Here is a 22,098-nt window from a genome sequence, read left to right as displayed (position 1 = left end):
AAAGATAAGAGGAACCTCAATACCACAGAAAAGAAGGCAGTTATTAGAGAATTATAGATGGGGAGTTTATAATTGTGCATTTTAGCAAATGAATCAATATAAACGAAAATTAAATTTTAATAGTTAAATAAAATTAATGTACCGGGTAAGTAGTAAAATAAGTTATTGTAATGTACTAGGTCAAAAATGTTGCTTAATAACCCATAAAGTAAGAATCATGATTTGGAGGTTTATTATTTACAGCAATATTTAGCAAATAATGTCTTAGCATTTATGGCATCAATGGGTAAGTGATCCTATAATTGAAAATGCATCATCTGTTTTGTCCTACATTTGACATCTGGACCTTATAGTTGTTGCCCTTTGTGTGTTACATGGGACTTTTTAAAGTGGTCTGGATTAATCTATTCCAATTTATTCAGTACTGTACTGTACAGTATTTTAAAGGCCTTATGTCTAATTAGAATTGTGTCTTGAGGCCCCTTTATAAAACATTCTATTAACAAAAATAAACCAGGTGTTCCCTCTCAAATTTGTGAACATTAAAAGAAAATATTTACCCAAATTTTGTTTATTTGAATGGTACTGTATGGTTCAGTTGGCAATTCTGGTTAGTGAGGTATGACATTTCTTATCGTAATGTTTCTAATTATTTTCTTTATATAGTATTACAAGTTTCAAACCTTGCAATACTAAATAACATTGGTGGTCCTATACTGTATATTGTATTATATTAATTGAATTATAATAGTGATGTATTTTCTGTGAATTTTCAAATTGGACATTATGCAACATAAATGGCCCAAGATTTTTCAACACACTTCCCCCAATACATAAAGGGCATAACTGGCCAACCTCTTGCAGTGTTCAAAAGAGAACTTCACAAGCACCTTCAAAGGATGCTTGACAGGCTGCAAGCAGCCTCGCTGAACAGCCTAGTTGATCAGACCAATAACGAGGTCTAGTCAGAGACAGGGCCGCAAGGATGTTGATTGTCGGAATCAAAATAGGTAGTGCATTTTTTTATTTTTTCCTGAAGTACTGTATGATAGCAATACCAAGCGATGACCGAGACAAAAGTCGATGGCATGTCAAATGTTTTCTCCCCATCATTCCTGGGAATTTTGAACTTTAATACAATAATGTTTTAGCATTTACAGCTTCAACAGATAGGTAAATTCATGGGTTTATTAATTTAACCTATGAGCGAAAAATCACCACCTTTTCTGTCCTACCATTGCTTTTTGAGCATTAGTATAGGCTGTTGCCCCTTTTGGCTGTGGCCTAACTGCACTGACCACTCTGTGAAAGCAAATAAGTGGACCTTGTATTACAGTTTCAGATCACTTTCAAGTTTAATTTCGTTACTAAAATAAAAATTTAATATTCGTCTTTTCCCAGCTCAGTTATAAAGCATGTTGCACTAAAATCCCTGAATCTACCCTTGAAAATATTATTTATGGCTGTAGTTCCTTAGATAAATCATTATATGGATCATTAATGCATAAATATAGAGGCCGCCATTCCCACTATGTGGGAATTCAAATGGATAGAGGAAATAATGCAACTCAAACCCAAATGAATGCATTGTGACATCCTCTGAATTAGATAGTGTCTAAACTTTAACTCTGTAATAAATACAGTGCAGAATTTGCATACTTTTAATAAATCTCTGGATATCCAGATGCATTTTTGAAAATTTAATGTGAAAATATACCCAATTACGTGTACATCTATTACAGAATATTACTAGTTTTCCTATGTTTGTAAATTTTAGAGACCTTGAGGGGAAACTCTCAGCTTTACAACCATTTCCAGTTTGACTACAGGCAATCAATAAGGAAGAGACTTATAGCACATACAGTACATTTTCTTACTATATGCCAGCCCTGGTACCAGTTTTTTGAAGTACTGTATTGTAATAACCTGCATATTCTACCATTTAATCATGTCACTTCATCTCTCCTACAGACATTATACTAAGTATGCATTATTCAAAATTCTGGTTTGGCAATGTAATTTTAAATATGAAGTCCAGTACATCAATACAGGATGTCTTGGGTGATTCAATGCGAGCTAAAATTGAGGAATTCTATAGAAATTTCAACCTAATTGGCTATATACAGTAGTTTAATTATATATGCAAGTAAACTATATTCTAACATTGTCACCGTTGCTGAATATAATGGTTACTTTTTATTTGTAAATTTTAAGGTGAAGCATTGAAACATTTCAAAATATTCTAGTATCCATTCTGTAAAATTGATGTAATGATTTGTAATTACAAGCATTTTCTGGGTTAAATTGTCAATAAGTAGTTTTAAATTTATCATAGACATGTGTTATAATTTAGAATTTATGTACTGTATTTAAATATTATGGTTTGGTATTAATTTTAGTTTCAATTTTTATGCATATATAATTTAAAAAGTAGCTTTATCCCTCAATATTAAAAAAAATCAAAGTTCTGTACCTTAAATATCTTAATCTTGGCTATTGATTTTTGAGGTAATCATCAAAGATTTGGTTTTATGTGCAAAATTCTGACTATTATTATTTAAACTACTGTATATACTGTATTTGACTACTGTATTTAAAAAATTAAAATAATATTCATTTAAGTAAATATTGAGAGAATTATTTATTATTTCACATCTCTATAAGCTACAACATTCCATTTGTCATTCCATAGTAGTCTGAATGTTTATGTATGTGAGATATATCAGAATATGTACAGTTTATATGATATGTAGTTGCAGCCATTGGCATGGCACTCTAGATGTCTGCATTGCTCTGTAAATCAAGTTAAGTACTACTGGGTCTGGTCAATAAGTATAAGTGACTATATAGAAATAGGCTTGCTGATGGCTAGAGTGATGTCAACAAAAAATAGGATTACTCTCCTCAATAGGGTATATCCATATGGTGGTGGGAACCTGAGGAATTACTATTCTTGAATTTTGAATTGTAATATCGTCTTGGCTTATAACAGCTTCAGCTATATTCACTTTTATATAAATGTATTTTGAGCCTGAATCTTGCCTCATGCGAGTCATTTTGTACATAAATACATACACAATAGCACACACGCATTCACATACTCACTTCAGAATCGCTTTTGATTACATTGATGGTGAAATACTAAAGAAACTGTGCATGACTTTTGTGAAACCAAAATTGGAATATGCAGCAGTTGTATGGTGTCCATATCTCAAGAAACGCATCAATAAACTGGAAAAAGTGCAGAGTCATGGTTCAAAATGACATCCAGAAGTTATGAAAAGAAGCTAGAGGCATTAAATATGCCAAAACTAAAAGAAGGGTAATATGACCACCACTTACAAAATAATAACAGCAATCGATCAAATTGACAAAGAGGAATTCCTGATACTGGCAACCTCACGAACAAATGATCATACATTCAAGCTAAGGAAACAATGGTGCCCAAAAAATATTGGTTTTCTTTTGCAAACAAAATGGTAGATGGAACAACATTAACAGGCCTAATTAGGCCTGTTAATGTTGCCTGCAGGCTTAACATTATTACTAATACTCTTATAAGATGGTTCTTTTCACATGCGTTGCTTCATAAAATGTCAAACTATAATTGATGTGAAAAAAGCGCCATCATGAGCACTGCTCACAAAATGTTTCCTTCACTTGTAAATGTTAAGCGAGATGGTGGAGGCCAAAAGCGTCGGTAATTCCAAACCGTTATGACAGTGTACTGGGAAAATGAGACACCATGAGTGTAGCTCTCGTCCTGTAACTATACTGTACTTGGGTAATCACGCGCGCGCACCTAAACCATCAGTAGTTTTCAAAGCGTCATATGACAAGTACTGGGAAAATGGGACACCATGAGTATAGCTTTTATCCTGTAACTAAATTTCGGTAATTACATGCACACACCCCTGTAACATTTTATGTAATTAATTTAAATGGTTAAGTTGGATATTATATTTCCTAACTTACTTACATACTGGACATGACAAAAGTTACAATTTAAAGATCTCTAGCTCCTCAGGGGTTGAATGTGTGGCCAGGATGGAGCAAGCATTTTCCCTTTCAATTGTTGCTCTAGTCTTTAGTTATCCTGATTAGTGTATTGTCCAACTCTCGGAAACTTAAATTCCAATACGCTCGGAAACCTTGAGCCTAAGGTTTCCGAACATATTGGAACGAAGCTGTAGTAATGTGCCAGACCTATCTATTTACTGATTTTCTGAGCCAGTGTTGAAGTGCATGTGTAGTTCCATACAACCAGTTTACTTACATTCAGAAATGCATTGGTGCCCCTATATGGATGCTTTGACTGTAGTTGGGTCTGTACAGCTGTGGTTCTCTTTGTGCTGGGCAGTGGGTTGTGATGAGGCTTCTCTTGATAATGTTAACTGCTTCACATCTTGGAATTCTTCTTGTTGATGCACTACTCCAGATACACATCTGTTCAGTTAGGATAGTGGCAGCTAAGGGCTAGACCAAAACGATCAGATAAAGGGTCAAGGCGAGGTCTTGGGGCATAATTAGGAAATGGGAATAAAAAATCCTCTGCATTTTTCACCAAAAAGAAAGGGTTTATCCAGTCAAGATGCATTTTAAAGCCTTTTGAGGTAATGTTTTTAAATATGGGACTATCCCTGTGAGCCTGTCGATGACCATCTTGGGGTTTGTGGTCAGACGGAATGGTATGCAATAGTTTTGCACCAGCTGGCTTCCTCAGTGACCATTGAATTATAAAACTCTGTACTCTTGTGCGCTCTGGTTGGATCTTCCTTACTAATTTATTGGCAGCAATGAAAGAGGATTAAAATTCCAGTGGTGCTACCAGTGTTGCTTTGTGTATGCCTGTCCTCAAAAGTCTGGCATTGTTGCTTGCTTCCTTCAATTAAGTCAAGTATTATTGGCTTCCTGGTTATTGACCTGAAGAGTTTGTCAATACATCTTCAGAAGTTTGGTCCTTCTGAAGATGCATTGATTAATATAAAAGTACTTAAGGAATTTCCCAATAATCACAGATATTGTACTTCACTTTTTTTTTTTTAATGTTATCCTTGGCATCTTTAAAATATTAATTAAAAGGCAAAGTTGCTATTATTCAGTTTTGCATGTGAATACTTATTTTATAGCACTGTGTATTAAGTTTTATTTATGCTAATTTCATGGTAAATATTCTTAATGTATTTGGATATTTAGCATTTAAAACACACATTTACTAAGATTTTACAGCCACAGTCATTAAAAATGTTTGCTCAGGCAAGCTCCATTATTTTAACCATGTGAATCATTAACCATTAAGAATGGTTTTCACCATTCTGTATCTGTGAAATCTTGAAATAATTAAACGGAAAACTTAAATGACAAATTGATATAAATGAACAATTATTTACTGCTTGCATATTATGAAACAATACAGGGATTTGGTTTTTAGATCCTGTACTTAAAAATTGTACAGCAAATGGTAATTAAGGTGTTAAAATTTTCAGCCTAAACTAAATAATTGTAACAATTTATTCCCATAAAATTACTACAACTCGTGCGTCAGGCTGCGAGCAGCCGCACTGAACAGCCTGGTTGATCAGACTAGCAACCAGGAGGCTTGGTCAGAGACCGAGTCACGGGAATGTTGATCCTCAAAATCAACAAGTAGTCAAAAGGCAGGTAATTAATTCAGTATTAATTAGAAGGCCTGTTACTGTTGCCTACAGGCTCAACACTAATAACCTTACAAGATGGATCTTTTTACTTGTGTTGCTTTGTAAAATGTCAAACTATAGTTGGTGTGAAAAAAATACTACCATGAGCACTGCTCACAAAATGTTTCCTTCACTTTTACTAACCACAAAGTTAATTGTATAATATAGGGAAACTATCATTTAAAATAGATCTAAAAGCAGCAGCTATACCAAATGACATTGTCATAGTGTAATGTGTTAATGAAAGATGTGTGCCCAGTAAATCATCTATTTTAAGATAAATATAGTACAGTACTGTACTTGGAGGTTTACTTGCATCTAATTGGTTTTAGCCATGTACAAGTTTTCTTTATAGATGCTCAAATGCTTTTCATAAGATTGACAAGCCAACATAAGTATATAATGGAATACCAGGAAATGTGAGGGAAAACAAAATTGTTGCTTGAATGTCAGAATATGGTTTTTAGTACTACTTGTTATTAGTTATTTAATAAATAATTTTGTAATTTAGCTATAATTTTAGTAAGTAATGATGTGTACACTGATTGTACAGGTATATTGAAAATAATTTCCTGTAAAAATATGAACATATGTACAACAGTATAAATATCAATGTAAAATTAGGTTGAGTGTAAGTGTGAGCGAATGTTTCCAGAATTGTGTGCTATGATTGTGGTATGCCAAGTTGAATAAACAAATTGTTTTCCATTATAAAGGGATGACACTGTATGGATGGGCAAGTTAAAGTGCTCATAATACATTAAAGCCCTACATGTGTGATTCCTCTGAGGGTGCCTTATTAAACTATTCCTACAAATCATTGTTTTACTTTTATGTCCAAATGTTCCTTCGATTCATCGGTGAATCTTGTACTTTTTTACTTCTGTGCCACAAACAGTACTAATAATTTTCCAGGCTTGGTGCTGCCTTTTGATAAGTACTTGTATGAATTGCTAAACTGGGCCAGGGATTCATCAAACATTTATGCAACCACTTATGAATCTGTACATCTTTCCTCAATCTTTGGTGGGTTTGTTTACATTTATTAATTAAATAGTTTGAGCTCCAAAGCACTATGAAGCTATTTATAACAATAAGAACATTTGTTTGGGAAGTTTTGATGCTTGTAAATTGTTTAAAAAATGTAAACAAAGCCGCGAAAGATTAAGAAATGATTACAGGTTCGTAAGTAGATGCATAAGTAATTATCAAAGAAGGCACCAAGCCAGGAAGGCTATGTAGCACCATCACATGTGCAGAATAATCAGAGGGTGCTAAATATCACTAAGGATGCCAATATGAGAACAAACACATAAGGCGAACGATATCGAAAGTGTCCGATTCGCCAAGAATTCAATCAAGGGAAAAGTGACTGTTGGGAACAGACGGAGAGCAAGACACACACTTGTCCTGGAAGTTGGGACATTCAACAAGGATATGCACGACTGTAAGAGGGACAATGCAGTTAGGACAACCTAACCTATGCAGGCGATGAGTCACAATAACGTGGCTGAAGTATGTTGACCAGACCACACACTAGAATTTGAAGGGACGACGACGTTTCGGTCCGTCCTGGACCATTCTCAAGTCGATCGTCCCTTCAAACTCTAGTGTGTGGTCTGGTCAACCTCACCTCACCTCACCTCACCTCACCTCACCTCACCTCACCTCACCTCACCTAACCCTAAACCTAAACCTAAACCTAAACCTCACCTCACCTCACCTCACCTCACCTCACCTCACCTCACCTCACCTAACCTATCCTCACCTAACCTAACCTAACCTAACCTAACCTAACCTAAACTAAACTAACCTAACCTGACCTGACCTGACCAAAGCAAACCAAACCTAACCTAACCTAACCTAACCTAACCTAACCTAACCTGACCTGACCTGACCTGACCTGACCTGACCTGACCTGACCTGACCTAACCTATCCTAACCTAACTTTTTAGGCCAAAATTGGGCTACTTTTGCTACTTTTTAGGCCAAAATTGGGCTACTTTAGCTACTTTTTAGGCCAAAATCGGGCTACTTTCGCTACTTTGTAGCCCAAAATTGGGCTACTTTCGCTACTTTTTAGGCCAAAATCGGGCTACTTTCGCTACTTTGTAGCCCCAAAAACTACTTTTGCTACTTTTTAGGCCAAAATTGGGCTACTTTTTAGGTCAAAATTTGGCTACTTTCGCTACTTTTTAGGTCAAAATTGGGCTACTTTCACTACTTTTTAGGCCAAAATCGGGCTACTTTCGCTACTTTATAGCCCAAAATTGAGCTACTTTCACTACTTTGTAGCCCAAAATTGGGCTACTTTCGCTACTTTGTAGCCCAAAATTGGGCTACTTTCGCTACTTTGTAGCCCAAAATTGGGCTACTTTCGCTACTTTTTAGGCCAAAATCGGGCTACTTTCGCTACTTTGTAGCTCCAAATTGGGCTACTTTTGCTACTTTGTAGCCCTAAATTGGGCTACTTTCGCTACTTTGTAGCCCAAAATTGGGCTACTTTCGCTACTTTTTAGGCCAAAATTGGGCTACTTTCGCTACTTTGTAGCCCAAAATTGGGCTACTTTCGCTACTTTTTAGGCCAAAACTGGCCTACTTTCGCTACTTTGAAGCCCAAAATTGGGCTACTTTTGCTACTTTGTAGGCCAAAATTGGGCTACTTTCGCTACTTTTTAGGGCAAAACTGGCCTACTTTCGCTACTTTTTGGGCCAAAACTGGCCTACTTTCGCTACTTTTTAGGCCAAAACTGGCCTACTTTCGCTACTTAGGCCAAAACTGGCCTACTTTCGCTACTTTTTAGGCCAAAACTGGCCTACTTTCGCTACTTTTTAGGCCAAAACTGGCCTACTTTCGCTACTTTTTAGGCCAAAACTGGCCTACTTTCGCTACTTTTTAGGCCAAAACTGGCCTACTTTCGCTACTTTTTAGGCCAAAACTGGCCTACTTTCGCTACTTTTTAGGCCAAAACTGGCCTACTTTCGCTACTTTTTACGCCAAAACTGGCCTACTTTCGCTACTTTTTATGCCAAAACTGGCCTACTTTCGCTACTTTTTAGGCCAAAACTGGCCTACTTTCGCTACTTTTTAGGACAAAACTGGCCTACTTTCGCTACTTTTTAGGACAAAACTGGCCTACTTTTGCTACTTTTTGAGCAAAATTGGGCTACTTTCGCTACTTTTTGGGCCAAAACTGGCCTACTTTTGCTACTTTTTGGGCCAAAACTGGCCTACTTTCGCTACTTTTTAGGCCAAAACTGTCCTACTTTCGCTACTTTTTAGGCCAAAACTGGCCTACTTTCGCTACTTTTTAGGCCAAAACTGGCCTACTTTCGCTACTTTTTAGGACAAAACTGGCATACTTTCGCTACTTTTTAGGACAAAACTGGCCTACTTTTGCTACTTTTTGGGACAAAACTGGCCTACTTTCGCTACTTTTTGGGACAAAACTGGCCTACTTTCGCTACTTTTTAGGCCAAAATTGGGCTACTTTCGCTACTTTTTGGGCCAAAACTGGCCTACTTTCGCTACTTTTTACGCCAAAACTGGCCTACTTTCGCTACTTTTTATGCCAAAACTGGCCTACTTTCGCTACTTTTTAGGCCAAAACTGGCCTACTTTCGCTACTTTTTAGGACAAAACTGGCCTACTTTCGCTACTTTTTAGGACAAAACTGGCCTACTTTTGCTACTTTTTGAGCAAAATTGGGCTACTTTCGCTACTTTTTGGGCCAAAACTGGCCTACTTTTGCTACTTTTTGGGCCAAAACTGGCCTACTTTCGCTACTTTTTAGGCCAAAACTGTCCTACTTTCGCTACTTTTTAGGCCAAAACTGGCCTACTTTCGCTACTTTTTAGGCCAAAACTGGCCTACTTTCGCTACTTTTTAGGCCAAAACTGGCCTACTTTCGCTGCTTTTTAGGACAAAACTGACCTACTTTCGCTACTTTTTAGGACAAAACTGGCCTACTTTCGCTACTTTTTAGGACAAAACAGGCCTACTTTCGCTACTTTTTGGGACAAAACTGGCCTACTTTCGCTACTTTTTAGGCCAAAATTGGCCTACTTTCGCTACTTTTTAGGACAAAACTGGCCTACTTTCGCTACTTTTTAGGACAAAATTGGCCTACTTTTGCTACTTTTTAGGACAAAACTGGCCTACTTTCGCTACTTTTTAGGCCAAAATTGGGCTACTTTTGCTACTTTTTAGAACAAAATTGGGCTACTTTCGCTACTTTTTTAGGCCAAAACTGGCCTACTTTCGCTACTTTTTGGGCCAAAACTGGCCTACTTTCGCTACTTTTTGGGCCAAAACTGGCCTACTTTCGCTACTTTTTAGGACAAAACTGGCCTACTTTCGCTACTTTTTAGGCCAAAACTGGGCTACTTTCGCTACTTTTTAGGCCAAAACTGGCCTACTTTTGCTACTTTTTGGGCCAAAACTGGCCTACTTTCGCTACTTTTCAGGCCAAAACTGGCCTACTTTCGCTACTTTTCAGGCCAAAACTGGCCTACTTTCGCTACTTTTTAGGCCAAAACTGGATTACTTTAGCTACTTTTTAGGCCAAAACTGGCCTACTTTCGCTACTTTTTAGGCCAAAACTGGCCTACTTTCGCTACTTTTTAGGCCAAAACTGGCCTACTTTCGCTACTTTTTAGGCCAAAACTGGCCTACTTTTGCTACTTTTTAGGCCAAAACTGGCCTACTTTCGCTACTTTTTAGGCCAAAACTGGCCTACTTTCGCTAATTTTTAGGCCAAAACTGGCCTACTTTCGCTACTTTTTAGGCCAAAACTGGCCTACTTTCGCTACTTTTTACGCCAAAACTGGCCTACTTTCGCTACTTTTTAGGCCAAAACTGACCTACTTTCGCTACTTTTTAGGACAAAACTGGCCTACTTTCGCTACTTTTTAGGACAAAACTGGCCTACTTTTGCTACTTTTTGAGCAAAATTGGGCTACTTTCGCTACTTTTTGGGCCAAAACTGGCCTACTTTCGCTACTTTTTAGGCAAAAAACCGTCCTACTTTTGCTACTTTTTAGGCCAAAACTAGCCTACTTTCGCTACTTTTTAGGCCAAAACTGGCCTACTTTCGCTACTTTTTAGGACAAAACTGGCCTACTTTCGCTACTTTTTGGGACAAAACTGGCCTACTTTCGCTACTTTTTGGGACAAAACTGGCCTACTTTCGCTACTTTTTAGGCCAAAATTGTGCTACTTTCGCTACTTTTTGGGCCAAAACTGGCCTACTTTTGCTACTTTTGGGCCAAAACTGGCCTACTTTCGCTACTTTTTAGGCCAAAACTGGCCTACTTTCGCTACTTTTTAGGACAAAACTGGCCTACTTTCGCTACTTTTTAGGACAAAACTGGCCAACTTTCGCTACTTTTTAGGACAAAACAGGCCTACTTTCGCTACTTTTTGGGACATAACTGGCCTACTTTCGCTACTTTTTAGGCCAAAATTGGGCTACTTTCGCTACTTTTTAAGCCAAAACTGGCCTACTTTCGCTACTTTTTGGGACAAAACTGGCCTACTTTCGCTACTTTTTAGGCCAAAATTGGGCTACTTTCGCTACTTTTTAAGCCAAAACTGGCCTACTTTCGCTACTTTTTAGGACAAAACTGGCCTACTTTCGCTACTTTTTAGGACAAAACTGGCCTACTTTGGCTACTTTTTAGGACAAAACTGGCCTACTTTCGCCACTTTTTAGGACAAAATTGGGCTACTTTCGCTACTTTTTAGGACAAAATTGGGCTACTTTCGCTACTTTTTAGGCCAAAACTGGCCTACTTTCGCTACTTTTTGGGCCAAAACTGGCCTACTTTCGCTACTTTTTAGGCCAAAATTGGCCTACTTTCACTACTTTTTAGGCCAAAACTGGCCTACTTTTGCTACTTTTTAGGACAAAACTGGCCTACTTTTGCTACTTTTTGGACAAAATTGGGCAACTTTCGCTACTTTTTGGGCCAAAACTGGCCTACTTTCGCTACTTTTTGGGCCAAAACTGGCCTACTTTCGCTACTTTTTAGGCCAAAACTGTCCTACTTTCGCTACTTTTTAGGCCAAAAGTGGCCTACTTTCGCTACTTTTTAGGACAAAACTGGCCTACTTTCGCTACTTTTTAGGACAAAACTGGCCTACTTTCGCTACTTTTTAGGCCAAAACTGGGCTACTTTCGCTACTTTTTAGGCCAAAACTGGCCTACTTTTGCTACTTTTTGGGCCAAAACTGGCCTACTTTCGCTACTTTTCAGGCCAAAACTGGCCTACTTTCGCTACTTTTCAGGCCAAAACTGGCCTACTTTCGCTACTTTTTAGGCCAAAACTGGATTACTTTAGCTACTTTTTAGGCCAAAACTGGCCTACTTTCGCTACTTTTTAGACCAAAACTGGCCTACTTTCGCTACTTTTTAGGCCAAAACTGGCCTACTTTTGCTACTTTTTAGGCCAAAACTGGCCTACTTTCGCTACTTTTTAGGCCAAAACTGGCCTACTTTCGCTACTTTTTAGGCCAAAACTGGCCTACTTTCGCTACTTTTTAGGCCAAAACTGGCCTACTTTCGCTACTTTTTACGCCAAAACTGGCCTACTTTCGCTACTTTTTAGGCCAAAACTGACCTACTTTCGCTACTTTTTAGGACAAAACTGGCCTACTTTCGCTACTTTTTAGGACAAAACTGGCCTACTTTTGCTACTTTTTGAGCAAAATTGGGCTACTTTCGATACTTTTTGGGCCAAAACTGGCCTACTTTCGCTACTTTTCGGGCCAAAACTGGCCTACTTTCGCTACTTTTTAGGCAAAAAACCGTCCTACTTTTGCTACTTTTTAGGCCAAAACTAGCCTATTTTCGCTACTTTTTAGGCCAAAACTGGCCTACTTTCGCTACTTTTTAGGACAAAACTGGCCTACTTTCGCTACTTTTTAGGACAAAACTGGCCTACTTTCGCTACTTTTTGGGACAAAACTGGCCTACTTTCGCTACTTTTTAGGCCAAAATTGGGCTACTTTCGCTACTTTTTGGGCCAAAACTGGCCTACTTTCGCTACTTTTTGGGCCAAAACTGGCCTACTTTCGCTACTTTTTGGGCCAAAACTGGCCTACTTTCGCTACTTTTTAGGACAAAACTGGCCTACTTTCGCTACTTTTTAGGTAAAATTTGGGCTACTTTCGCTACTTTTTAGGCCAAAATTGAGCAACTTTCGCTACTTTGTAGCCCAAAATTGGGCTACTTTCGCTACTTTTTAGGCCAAAATTGGGCTACTTTCGCTACTTTGTAGCCCAAAATTGGGCTACTTTTTAGCCCAAAATTGGGCTACTTTCGCTACTTTGTAGCCCAAAATTGGGCTACTTTCGCTACTTTTTAGGCCAAAATTGGGCTACTTTCGCTACTTTTTAGGCCAAAATTGGGCTACTTTCGCTACTTTGTAGCCCAAAATTGGGCTACTTTCGCTACTTTTAAGGCCAAAATTGGGCTACTTTCGCTACTTTTAAGGCCAAAATTGGGCTACTTTCGCTACGTTGTAGCCCAAAACTGGGCTACTTTCGCTACTTTGTAGCTCAAAATTGGGCTACTTTCGCTACTTTGTAGCCCAAAATTGGGCTACTTTCGCTACTTTGTAGCCCAAAATTGGGCTACTTTCGCTACTTTTTAGGCCAAAATTGGGCTACTTTCGCTAATTTTTAGGCCAAAATTGGGCTACTTTCACTACTTTGTAGCCCAAAATTTGGCTACTTTCGCTACTTTTTAGCCCAAAATTGGGCTACTTTCGCTACTTTGTAGCCCAAAATTGGGCTACTTTTGCTACTTTTTAGGCCAAAATTGGGCTACTTTCGCTACTTTGTAGCCCAAAGTTGGGCTACTTTTGCTACTTTTTAGGCCAAAATTGGGCTACTTTCGCTACTTTGTAACCCAAAATTGGCCTACTTTCGCTACTTTGTAGCCCAAAATTGGGCTACTTTCGCTACTTTGTAGCCCAAAATTGGGCTACTTTCGCTACTTTGTAGCCCAAAATTGGGCTACTTTCGCTACTTTTTAGGCCAAAATTGGGCTACTTTCGCTACTTTTTAGGCCAAAATTGGGCTACATTCGCTACTTTTTAGGCCAAAATTGGGCTACTTTCGCTACTTTTTAGGCCAAAATTGGGCTACTTTCGCTACTTTTTAGGCCAAAATTGGGCTACTTTCGCTACTTTTTAGGCCAAAATTGGGCTACTTTCGCTACTTTTTAGGCCAAAATTGGGCTACTTTCGCTACTTTTTAGGCCAAAATTGGGCTACTTTCGCTACTTTTAAGGCCAAAATTGGGCTACTTTCGCTACTTTTAAGGCCAAAATTGGGCTACTTTCGCTACTTTGTAGCACAAAATTGGGCTACTTTCGCTACTTTGTAGCCCAAAATTGGGCTACTTTCGCTACTTTGTAGCTCAAAATTGGGCTACTTTCGCTACTTTGTAGCCCAAAATTGGGCTACTTTCGCTACTTTGTAGCCCAAATTTGGGCTACTTTCGCTACTTTTTAGGCCAAAATTGGGCTACTTTCGCTACTTTTTAGCCCAAAATTGGGCTACTTTCGCTACTTTGTAGCCCAAAATTGGGCTACTTTTGCTACTTTGTAGCCCAAAATTGGGCTACTTTCGCTACTTTGTAGCCCAAAATTGGGCTACTTTCGCTACTTTGTAGCCCAAAATTGGGCTACTTTCGCTACTTTGTAGCCCAAAATTGGGCTACTTTCGCTACTTTTTAGGCCAAAATTGGGCTACTTTCGCTACTTTTTAGGCCAAAATTGGGCTACTTTCGCTACTTTTTAGGCCAAAATTGGGCTACTTTCGCTACTTTTTAGGCCAAAATTGGGCTACTTTCGCTACTTTTTAGGCCAAAATTGGGCTACTTTCGCTCCTTTTTAGGCCAAAATTGGGCTACTTTCGCTACTTTTTAGGCCAAAATTGGGCCTAAAAAGTAGCGAAAGTAGCCCAATTTTGGCCTAAAAAGTGGCGAAACTAGCCCAATTTTGGCCTAAAAAGTAGCGAAACTAGCCCAATTTTGGCCTAAAAAGTAGCGAAAGTAGCCCAATTTTGGCCTAAAAAGTAGCGAAAGTAGCCCAATTTTGGCCTAAACAGCAGCGAAAGTAGCCCAATTTTGGCCTAAAAAGTAGCGAAAGTAGCCCAATTTTGGCCTAAAAAGTAGCGAAAGTAGCCCAAATTTGGCCTAAAAAGTAGCGAAAGTAGCCCAATTTTGGCCTAAACAGCAGCGAAAGTAGCCCAATTTTGGCCTAAAAAGTAGCGAAAGTAGCCCAATTTTGGCCTAAAAAGTAGCGAAAGTAGCCCAAATTTGGCCTAAAAAGTAGCGAAAGTAGCCCAATTTTGGGCTACAAAGTAGCGAAAGTAGCCCAATTTTGGGCTACAAAGTAGCAAAAGTAGCCCAATTTAGGGCTACAAAGTAGCAAAAGTAGCCCAATTTTGGGCTACAAAGTAGCGAAAGTAGCCCAATTTTACGCTACAAAGTAGCGAAAGTATCCCAATTTTGGCCTAAAAAGTAGCGAAAGTAGCCCAATTTTGGCCTAAAAAGTAGCGAAAGTAGCCCAACTTTGGCCTAAAAAGTAGCGAAAGTAGCCCAATTTTGGCCTAAAAAGTAGCGAAAGTAGCCCAATTTTGGCCTAAAAAGTAGCGAAAGTAGCCCAATTTTGGCCTAAAAAGTAGCGAAAGTAGCCCAATTTTGGCCTAAAAAGTAGCGAAAGTAGCCCAATTTTGGCCTAAAAAGTAGCAAAAGTAGCCCAATTTTGGCCTAAAAAGTAGCGAAAGTAGCCCAATTTTGGGCTACAAAGTAGCGAAAGTAGCCCAATTTTGGGCTACAAAGTAGCGAAAGTAGCCCAATTTTGGGCTACAAAGTAGCGAAAGTAGCCCAATTTTGGGCTACAAAGTAGCGAAAGTAGCCCAATTTTGGGCTACAAAATAGCGAAAGTAGCCCAATTTTGGGCTACAAAGTAGCGAAAGTAGCCCAATTTTAGGCAACAAAGTAGCGAAAGTAGCCCAATTTTGGCCTAAAAAGTAGCGAAAGTAGCCCAATTTTGGCCTAAAAAGTAGCGAAAGTAGCCCAATTTTGGCCTAAAAAGTAGCGAAAGTAGCCAAATTTTGGCCTAAAAAGTAGCGAAAGTAGCCCAATTTTGGCCTAAAAAGTAGCGAAAGTAGCCCAATTTTGGCCTAAAAAGTAGCGAAAGTAGCCCAATTTTGGCCTAAAAAGTAGCGAAAGTAGCCCAATTTTGGCCTAAAAAGTAGCGAAAGTAGCCCAATTTGGCCTAAAAAGTAGCGAAAGTAGCCCAATTTTGATCTACAAAGTAGCGAAAGTAGCCCAATTTTGGCCTAAAAAGTAGCGAAAGTAGGCCAGCTTTGGCCTAAAAAGTAGCAAAAGTAGGCCAGTTTTGGCCTAAAAAGTAGCAAAAGTAGGCCAGTTTTGGCCTAAAAAAAACGAAAGTAGGCCAGTTTTGGCCCAAAAAGTAGCGAAAGTAGGCCAGTTTTGGCCTAAAAAGTAGCGAAAGTAGCCCAATTTTGGCCTAAAAAGTAGCGAAAGTAGGCCAGTTTTGTCCTAAAAACTAGCGAAAGTAGGCTAGGTTTGTCCTAAAAAGTAGCGAAAGTAGGCCAGTTTTGTCCTAAAAAGTAGCGAAAGTAGGTCAGTTTTGGCCTAAAAAGTAGCGAAAGTAGGCCAGTTATGGCTTAAAAAGTAGCGAAAGTAATCCAGTTTTGGCCTAAAAAGTAGCGAAAGTAGGCCAGTTTTGGCATAAAAAGTAGCGAAAGTAGCCCAATTTTGGCCTAAAAAGTAGCAAAAGTAGCCCAATTTTGGCCTAAAAAGTAGCGAAAGTAGCCCAATTTTGGGATACAAAGTAGCGAAAGTAGCCCAATTTTGGGCTACAAAGTAGCGAAAGTAGCCCAATTTTGGGCTACAAAGTAGCGAAAGTAGCCCAATTTTGGGCTACAAAGTAGCGAAAGTAGCCCAATTTTGGGCTACAAAATAGCGAAAGTAGCCCAATTTTGGGCTACAAAGTAGCGAAAGTAGCCCAATTTTAGGCAACAAAGTAGCGAAAGTAGCCCAATTTTGGCCTAAAAAGTAGCGAAAGTAGCCCAATTTTGGCCTAAAAAGTAGCGAAAGTAGCCCAATTTTGGCCTAAAAAGTAGCGAAAGTAGCCAAATTTTGGCCTAAAAAGTTTGAAAGTAGCCCAATTTTGGCCTAAAAAGTAGCGAAAGTAGCCCAATTTTGGCCTAAAAAGTAGCGAAAGTAGCCCAATTTTGGCCTAAAAAGTAGCGAAAGTAGCTCAATTTGGCCTAAAAAGTAGCGAAAGTAGCCCAATTTTGGGCTACAAAGTAGCGAAAGTAGGCCAGTTTTGTCCTAAAAAGTAGCGAAAGTAGGCTAGGTTTGTCCTAAAAAGTAGCGAAAGTAGGCCAGTTTTGTCCTAAAAAGTAGCGAAAGTAGGTCAGTTTTGGCCTAAAAAGTAGCGAAAGTAGGCCAGTTATGGCTTAAAAAGTAGCGAAAGTAATCCAGTTTTGGCCTAAAAAGTAGCGAAAGTAGGCCAGTTTTGGCCTAAAAAGTAGCGAAAGTAGGCCAGTTTTGGCCCAAAAAGTAGCGAAAGTAGGCCAGTTTTGTCCTAAAAAGAAGCGAAAGTAGCCCAATTTTGTCCTAAAAAGTAGCGAAAGTAGGCCAGTTTTGGCCTAAAAAGTAGCGAAAGTAGGCCAGTTTTGGCCTAAAAAGTAGCGAAAGTAGGCCAGTTTTGGCCTAAAAAGTAGCGAAAGTAGGCCAGTTTTTGCCTAAAAAGTAGCGAAAGTAGGTCAGTTTTGGCCTAAAAAGTAGCGAAAGTAGGCCAATTTTGGCCTAAAAAGTAGCGAAAGTAGGCCAGTTTTGGCCTAAAAAGTAGCGAAAGTTGGCCAGTTTTGGCCTAAAAAGTAACGAAAGTAGGCCAGTTTTGGCCTAAAAAGTAGCGAAAGTAGCCCAATTTCGGGCTACAAAGTAGCGAAAGTAGCCCAATTTTGGGCTACAAAGTAGCGAAAGTAGCCCAATTTGGGGCTACAATTTGGGCTACAAAGTAGCGAAAGTAGCTCAATTTTGGCTTAAAAAGTAGCGAAAGTAGCCCAATTTTGGGCTACAAAGTAGCGAAAGTAGACCAATTTTGGGCTACAAAGTAGCGAAAGTAGCACAATTTTGGCCTAAAAAGTAGTGAAAGTAGCCCAATTTTGACCTAAAAAGTAGTGAAAGTAGCCCAATTTTGACCTAAAAAGTAGCGAAAGTAGCCAAATTTTGACCTAAAAAGTAGCAAAAGTAGTCCAATTTTGGCCTAAAAAGTAGCAAAAGTAGCCTTTTTTTCCTAAAAAGTAGCGAAAGTAGCCAAATTTCGGCCTAAAAATTAGCCCAATTTTGGCCTAAAAAGTAGCGAAAGTAGCCCTTTTTTCTAAAAAGTAGCGAAAGTAGCCCAATTTTGGCCTAAAAAGTAGTGAAAGTAGCCCACTTTTGGCCTAAAAAGTAGCGAAAGTAGCCCAATTTTGTCCTAAAAAGTAGCGAAAGTAGGCCAGTTTTGTCCTAAAAAGTAGCGAAAGTAGGCCAGTTTTGGCCTAAAAAGTAGCGAAAGTAGGCCAGTTTTGTCCTAAAAAGTAGCGAAAGTAGGTCAGTTTTGGCCTAAAAAGTAGCGAAAGTAGGCCAGTTATGGCTTAAAAAGTAGCGAAAGTAATCCAGTTTTGGCCTAAAAAGTAGCGAAAGTAGGCCAGTTTTGGCCTAAAAAGTAGCGAAAGTAGGCCAGTTTTGGCCCAAAAAGTAGCGAAAGTAGGCCAGTTTTGTCCTAAAAAGAAGCGAAAGTAGCCCAATTTTGTCCTAAAAAGTAGCGAAAGTAGGCCAGTTTTGGCCTAAAAAGTAGCGAAAGTAGGCCAGTTTTGGCCTAAAAAGTAGCGAAAGTAGGCCAGTTTTGGCCTAAAAAGTAGCGAAAGTAGGCCAGTTTTTGCCTAAAAAGTAGCGAAAGTAGGTCAGTTTTGGCCTAAAAAGTAGCGAAAGTAGGCCAATTTTGGCCTAAAAAGTAGCGAAAGTAGGCCAGTTTTGGCCAAAAAAGTAGCGAAAGTTGGCCAGTTTTGGCCTAAAAAGTAACGAAAGTAGGCCAGTTTTGGCCTAAAAAGTAGCGAAAGTAGCCCAATTTCGGGCTACAAAGTAGCGAAAGTAGCCCAATTTTGGGCTACAAAGTAGCGAAAGTACCCCAATTTGGGGCTACAAAGTAGCGAACGTAGCCCAATTTGGGCTACAAAGTAGCAAAAGTAGCTCAATTTTGGCTTAAAAAGTAGCGAAAGTAGCCCAATTTTGGGCTACAAAGTAGCGAAAGTAGACCAATTTTGGGCTACAAAGTAGCGAAAGTAGCACAATTTTGGCCTAAAAAGTAGTAAAAGTAGCCCAATTTTGACCTAAAAAGTAGCGAAAGTAGCCAAATTTTGACCTAAAAAGTAGCAAAAGTAGTCCAATTTTGGCCTAAAAAGTAGCAAAAGTAGCCTTTTTTTCCTAAAAAGTAGCGAAAGTAGCCAAATTTTGGCCTAAAAATTAGCCCAATTTTGGCCTAAAAAGTAGCGAAAGTAGCCCTTTTTTCTAAAAAGTAGCGAAAGTAGCCCAATTTTGGCCTAAAAAGTAGTGAAAGTAGCCCACTTTTGGCCTAAAAAGTAGCGAAAGTAGCCCAATTTTGTCCTAAAAAGTAGCGAAAGTAGGCCAGTTTTGTCCTAAAAAGTAGCGAAAGTAGGCCATTTTTGGCCTAAAAAGTAGCGAAAGTAGGCCAGTTTTGGCCTAAAAAGTAGCGAAAGTAGGACAGTTTTGGCCCTAAAAAGTAGCGAAAGTAGGCCAGTTTTGGCCCAAAAAGTAGCGAAAGTAGGCCAGTTTTGGCCCAAAAAGTATCGAAAGTAGCCCAATTTTGTTCAAAAAGTAGCAAAAGTAGGCCAGTTTTGTCCTAAAAAGTAGCGAAAGTAGGCCAGTTTTGTCCTAAAAAGTAGCGAAAGTAGGCCAGTTTTGGCCTAAAAAGTAGCGAAAGTAGGAAAGTTTTGGCGTAAAAAGTAGCGAAAGTAGGCCAGTTTTGGCCTAAAAAGTAGCGAAAGTAGGCCAGTTTTGGCCTAAAAAGTAGCGAAAGTAGGGCAGTTTTGGCCTAAAAAGTAGCGAAAGTAGGCCAGTTTTGGCCTAAAAAGTAGCGAAAGTAGGCCAGTTTTGGCCTAAAAATTAGCGAAAGTAGGCCAGTTTTGGCCTAAAAAGTAGCGAAAGTAATCCAGTTTTGGCCTAAAAAGTAGCGAAAGTAATCCAGTTTTGGCCTAAAAAGTAGCGAAAGTAGGCCAGTTTTGGCCTAAAAAGTAGCGAAAGTAGGCTAGTTTTGGCCCAAAAAGTAGCGAAAGTAGGCCAGTTTTCGCCTAAAAAGTAGCGAAAGTAGCCCAGTTTTGTCCTAAAAAGTAGCGAAAGTAGGCCAGTTTTGGCCTAAAAAGTAGCGAAAGTAGGCCAGTTTTGGCCTAAAAAGTAGCGAAAGTAGGCCAGTTTTGGCCTAAAAAGTAGCGAAAGTAGGCCAGTTTTGGCCTAAAAAGTAGCGAAAGTAGGCCAGTTTTGGCCTAAAAAGTAGTGAAAGTAGGCCAGTTTTGGCCTAAAAAGTAGCGAAAGTAGGCCAGTTTTGGCCCAAAAAGTAGCTAAAGTAGGCCAGTTTTGGAATAAAAAGTAGCGAAAGTAGCCCAATTTTGGCCTAAAAAGTAGCGAAAGTAGGCCAGTTTTGTCCTAAAAAGTAGCGAAAGTAGGCCAGTTTTGTCCTAAAAAGTAGCGAAAGTAGGCCAGTTTTGGCCCAAAAAGTAGCGAAAGTAGGCCAGATTTGGCCCAAAAAGTAGCGAAAGTAGCCCAGTTTTGTCCCAAAAAGAAGCGAAAGTAGGCCAGTTTTGGCCTAAAAAGTAGCGAAAGTAGGCCAGTTTTGTCCTAAAAAGTAGCGAAAGTAGGCCAGTTTTGTCCTAAAAAGTAGCGAAAGTAGGCCAGTTTTGGCCTAAAAAGTAGCGAAAGTAGGCCAGTTTTGGCCTAAAAAGTAGCGAAAGTAGGCCAGTTTTGGCCTAAAAAGTAGCGAAAGTAGGCCAGTTTTGTCCTAAAAAGTAGCGAAAGTAGGCCAGTTTTGGCCTAAAAAGTAGCGAAAGTAGGCCAGTTTTGGCCTAAAAAGTAGCGAAAGTAGGCCAGTTTTGGCCTAAAAAGTAGCGAAAGTAGGCCAGTTTTGGCCTAAAAAGTAGCGAAAGTAGGCCAGTTTTGGCCTAAAAAGTAGCGAAAGTAGGCCAGTTTTGGCCTAAAAAGTAGCGAAAGTAGGCCAGTTTTGGCCTAAAAAGTAGCGAAAGTAATCCAGTTTTGGCCTAAAAAGTAGCGAAAGTAATCCAGTTTTGGCCTAAAAAGTAGCGAAAGTAGGCCAGTTTTGGCCTAAAAAGCTAGCGAAAGTAGGCCAGTTTTGGCCCAAAAAGCTAGCGAAAGTAGGCCAGTTTTGGCCCAAAAAGTAGCGAAAGTAGGCCAGTTTTCGCCTAAAAAGTAGCGAAAGTACGCCAGTTTTGGCCTAAAAAGTAGCGAAAGTAGGCCAGTTTTGGCCAAAAAGTAGCGAAAGTAGGCCAGTTTTGGCCTAAAAAGTAGCGAAAGTAGGCCAGTTTTGGCCTAAAAAGTAGCGAAAGTAGGCCAGTTTTGGCCTAAAAAGTAGCGAAAGTAGGCCAGTTTTGGCCTAAAAAGTAGCGAAAGTAGGCCAGTTTTGGCCCAAAAAGTAGCTAAAGTAGGCCAGTTTTGGAATAAAAAGTAGCGAAAGTAGCCCAATTTTGGCCTAAAAAGTAGCGAAAGTAGGCCAGTTTTGTCCTAAAAAGTAGCGAAAGTAGGCCAGTTTTGTCCTAAAAAGTAGCGAAAGTAGGCCAGTTTTGGCCCAAAAAGTAGCGAAAGTAGGCCAGATTTAGCCCAAAAAGTAGCGAAAGTAGCCCAGTTTTGTCCCAAAAAGTAGCGAAAGTAGGCCAGTTTTGGCTTAAAAAGTAGCGAAAGTAGGCCAGTTTTGTCCTAAAAAGTAGCGAAAGTAGGCCAGTTTTGGCCTAAAAAGTAGCGAAAGTAGGCCAGTTTTGGCCTAAAAAGTAGCGAAAGTAGGCCAGTTTTGGCCTAAAAAGTAGTGAAAGTAGGCCAGTTTTGGCCTAAAAAGTAGCGAAAGTAGGCCAGTTTTTGCCTAAAAAGTAGCTTAAGTAGGCCAGTTTTGGCCTAAAAAGTAACGAAAGTAGGCCAGTTTTCGCCTAAAAAGAAGCTAAAGTAGGCCAGTTTTGGCCTAAAAAGAAGCTAAAGTAGGCCAGTTTTGGCCTAAAAATTAGCGAAAGTAGCCCAATTTCGGGCTACAAAGTAGCGAAAGTAGCACAATTTTGGCCTAAAAAGTAGTGAAAG

This window comes from Procambarus clarkii, chromosome 23 (genome assembly GCF_040958095.1).
Source record: "Procambarus clarkii isolate CNS0578487 chromosome 23, FALCON_Pclarkii_2.0, whole genome shotgun sequence".
In the NCBI taxonomy this organism is placed as follows: Eukaryota; Metazoa; Arthropoda; class Malacostraca; order Decapoda; family Cambaridae; genus Procambarus; species Procambarus clarkii.
Note: the sequence above shows the minus strand (reverse complement) of the source record.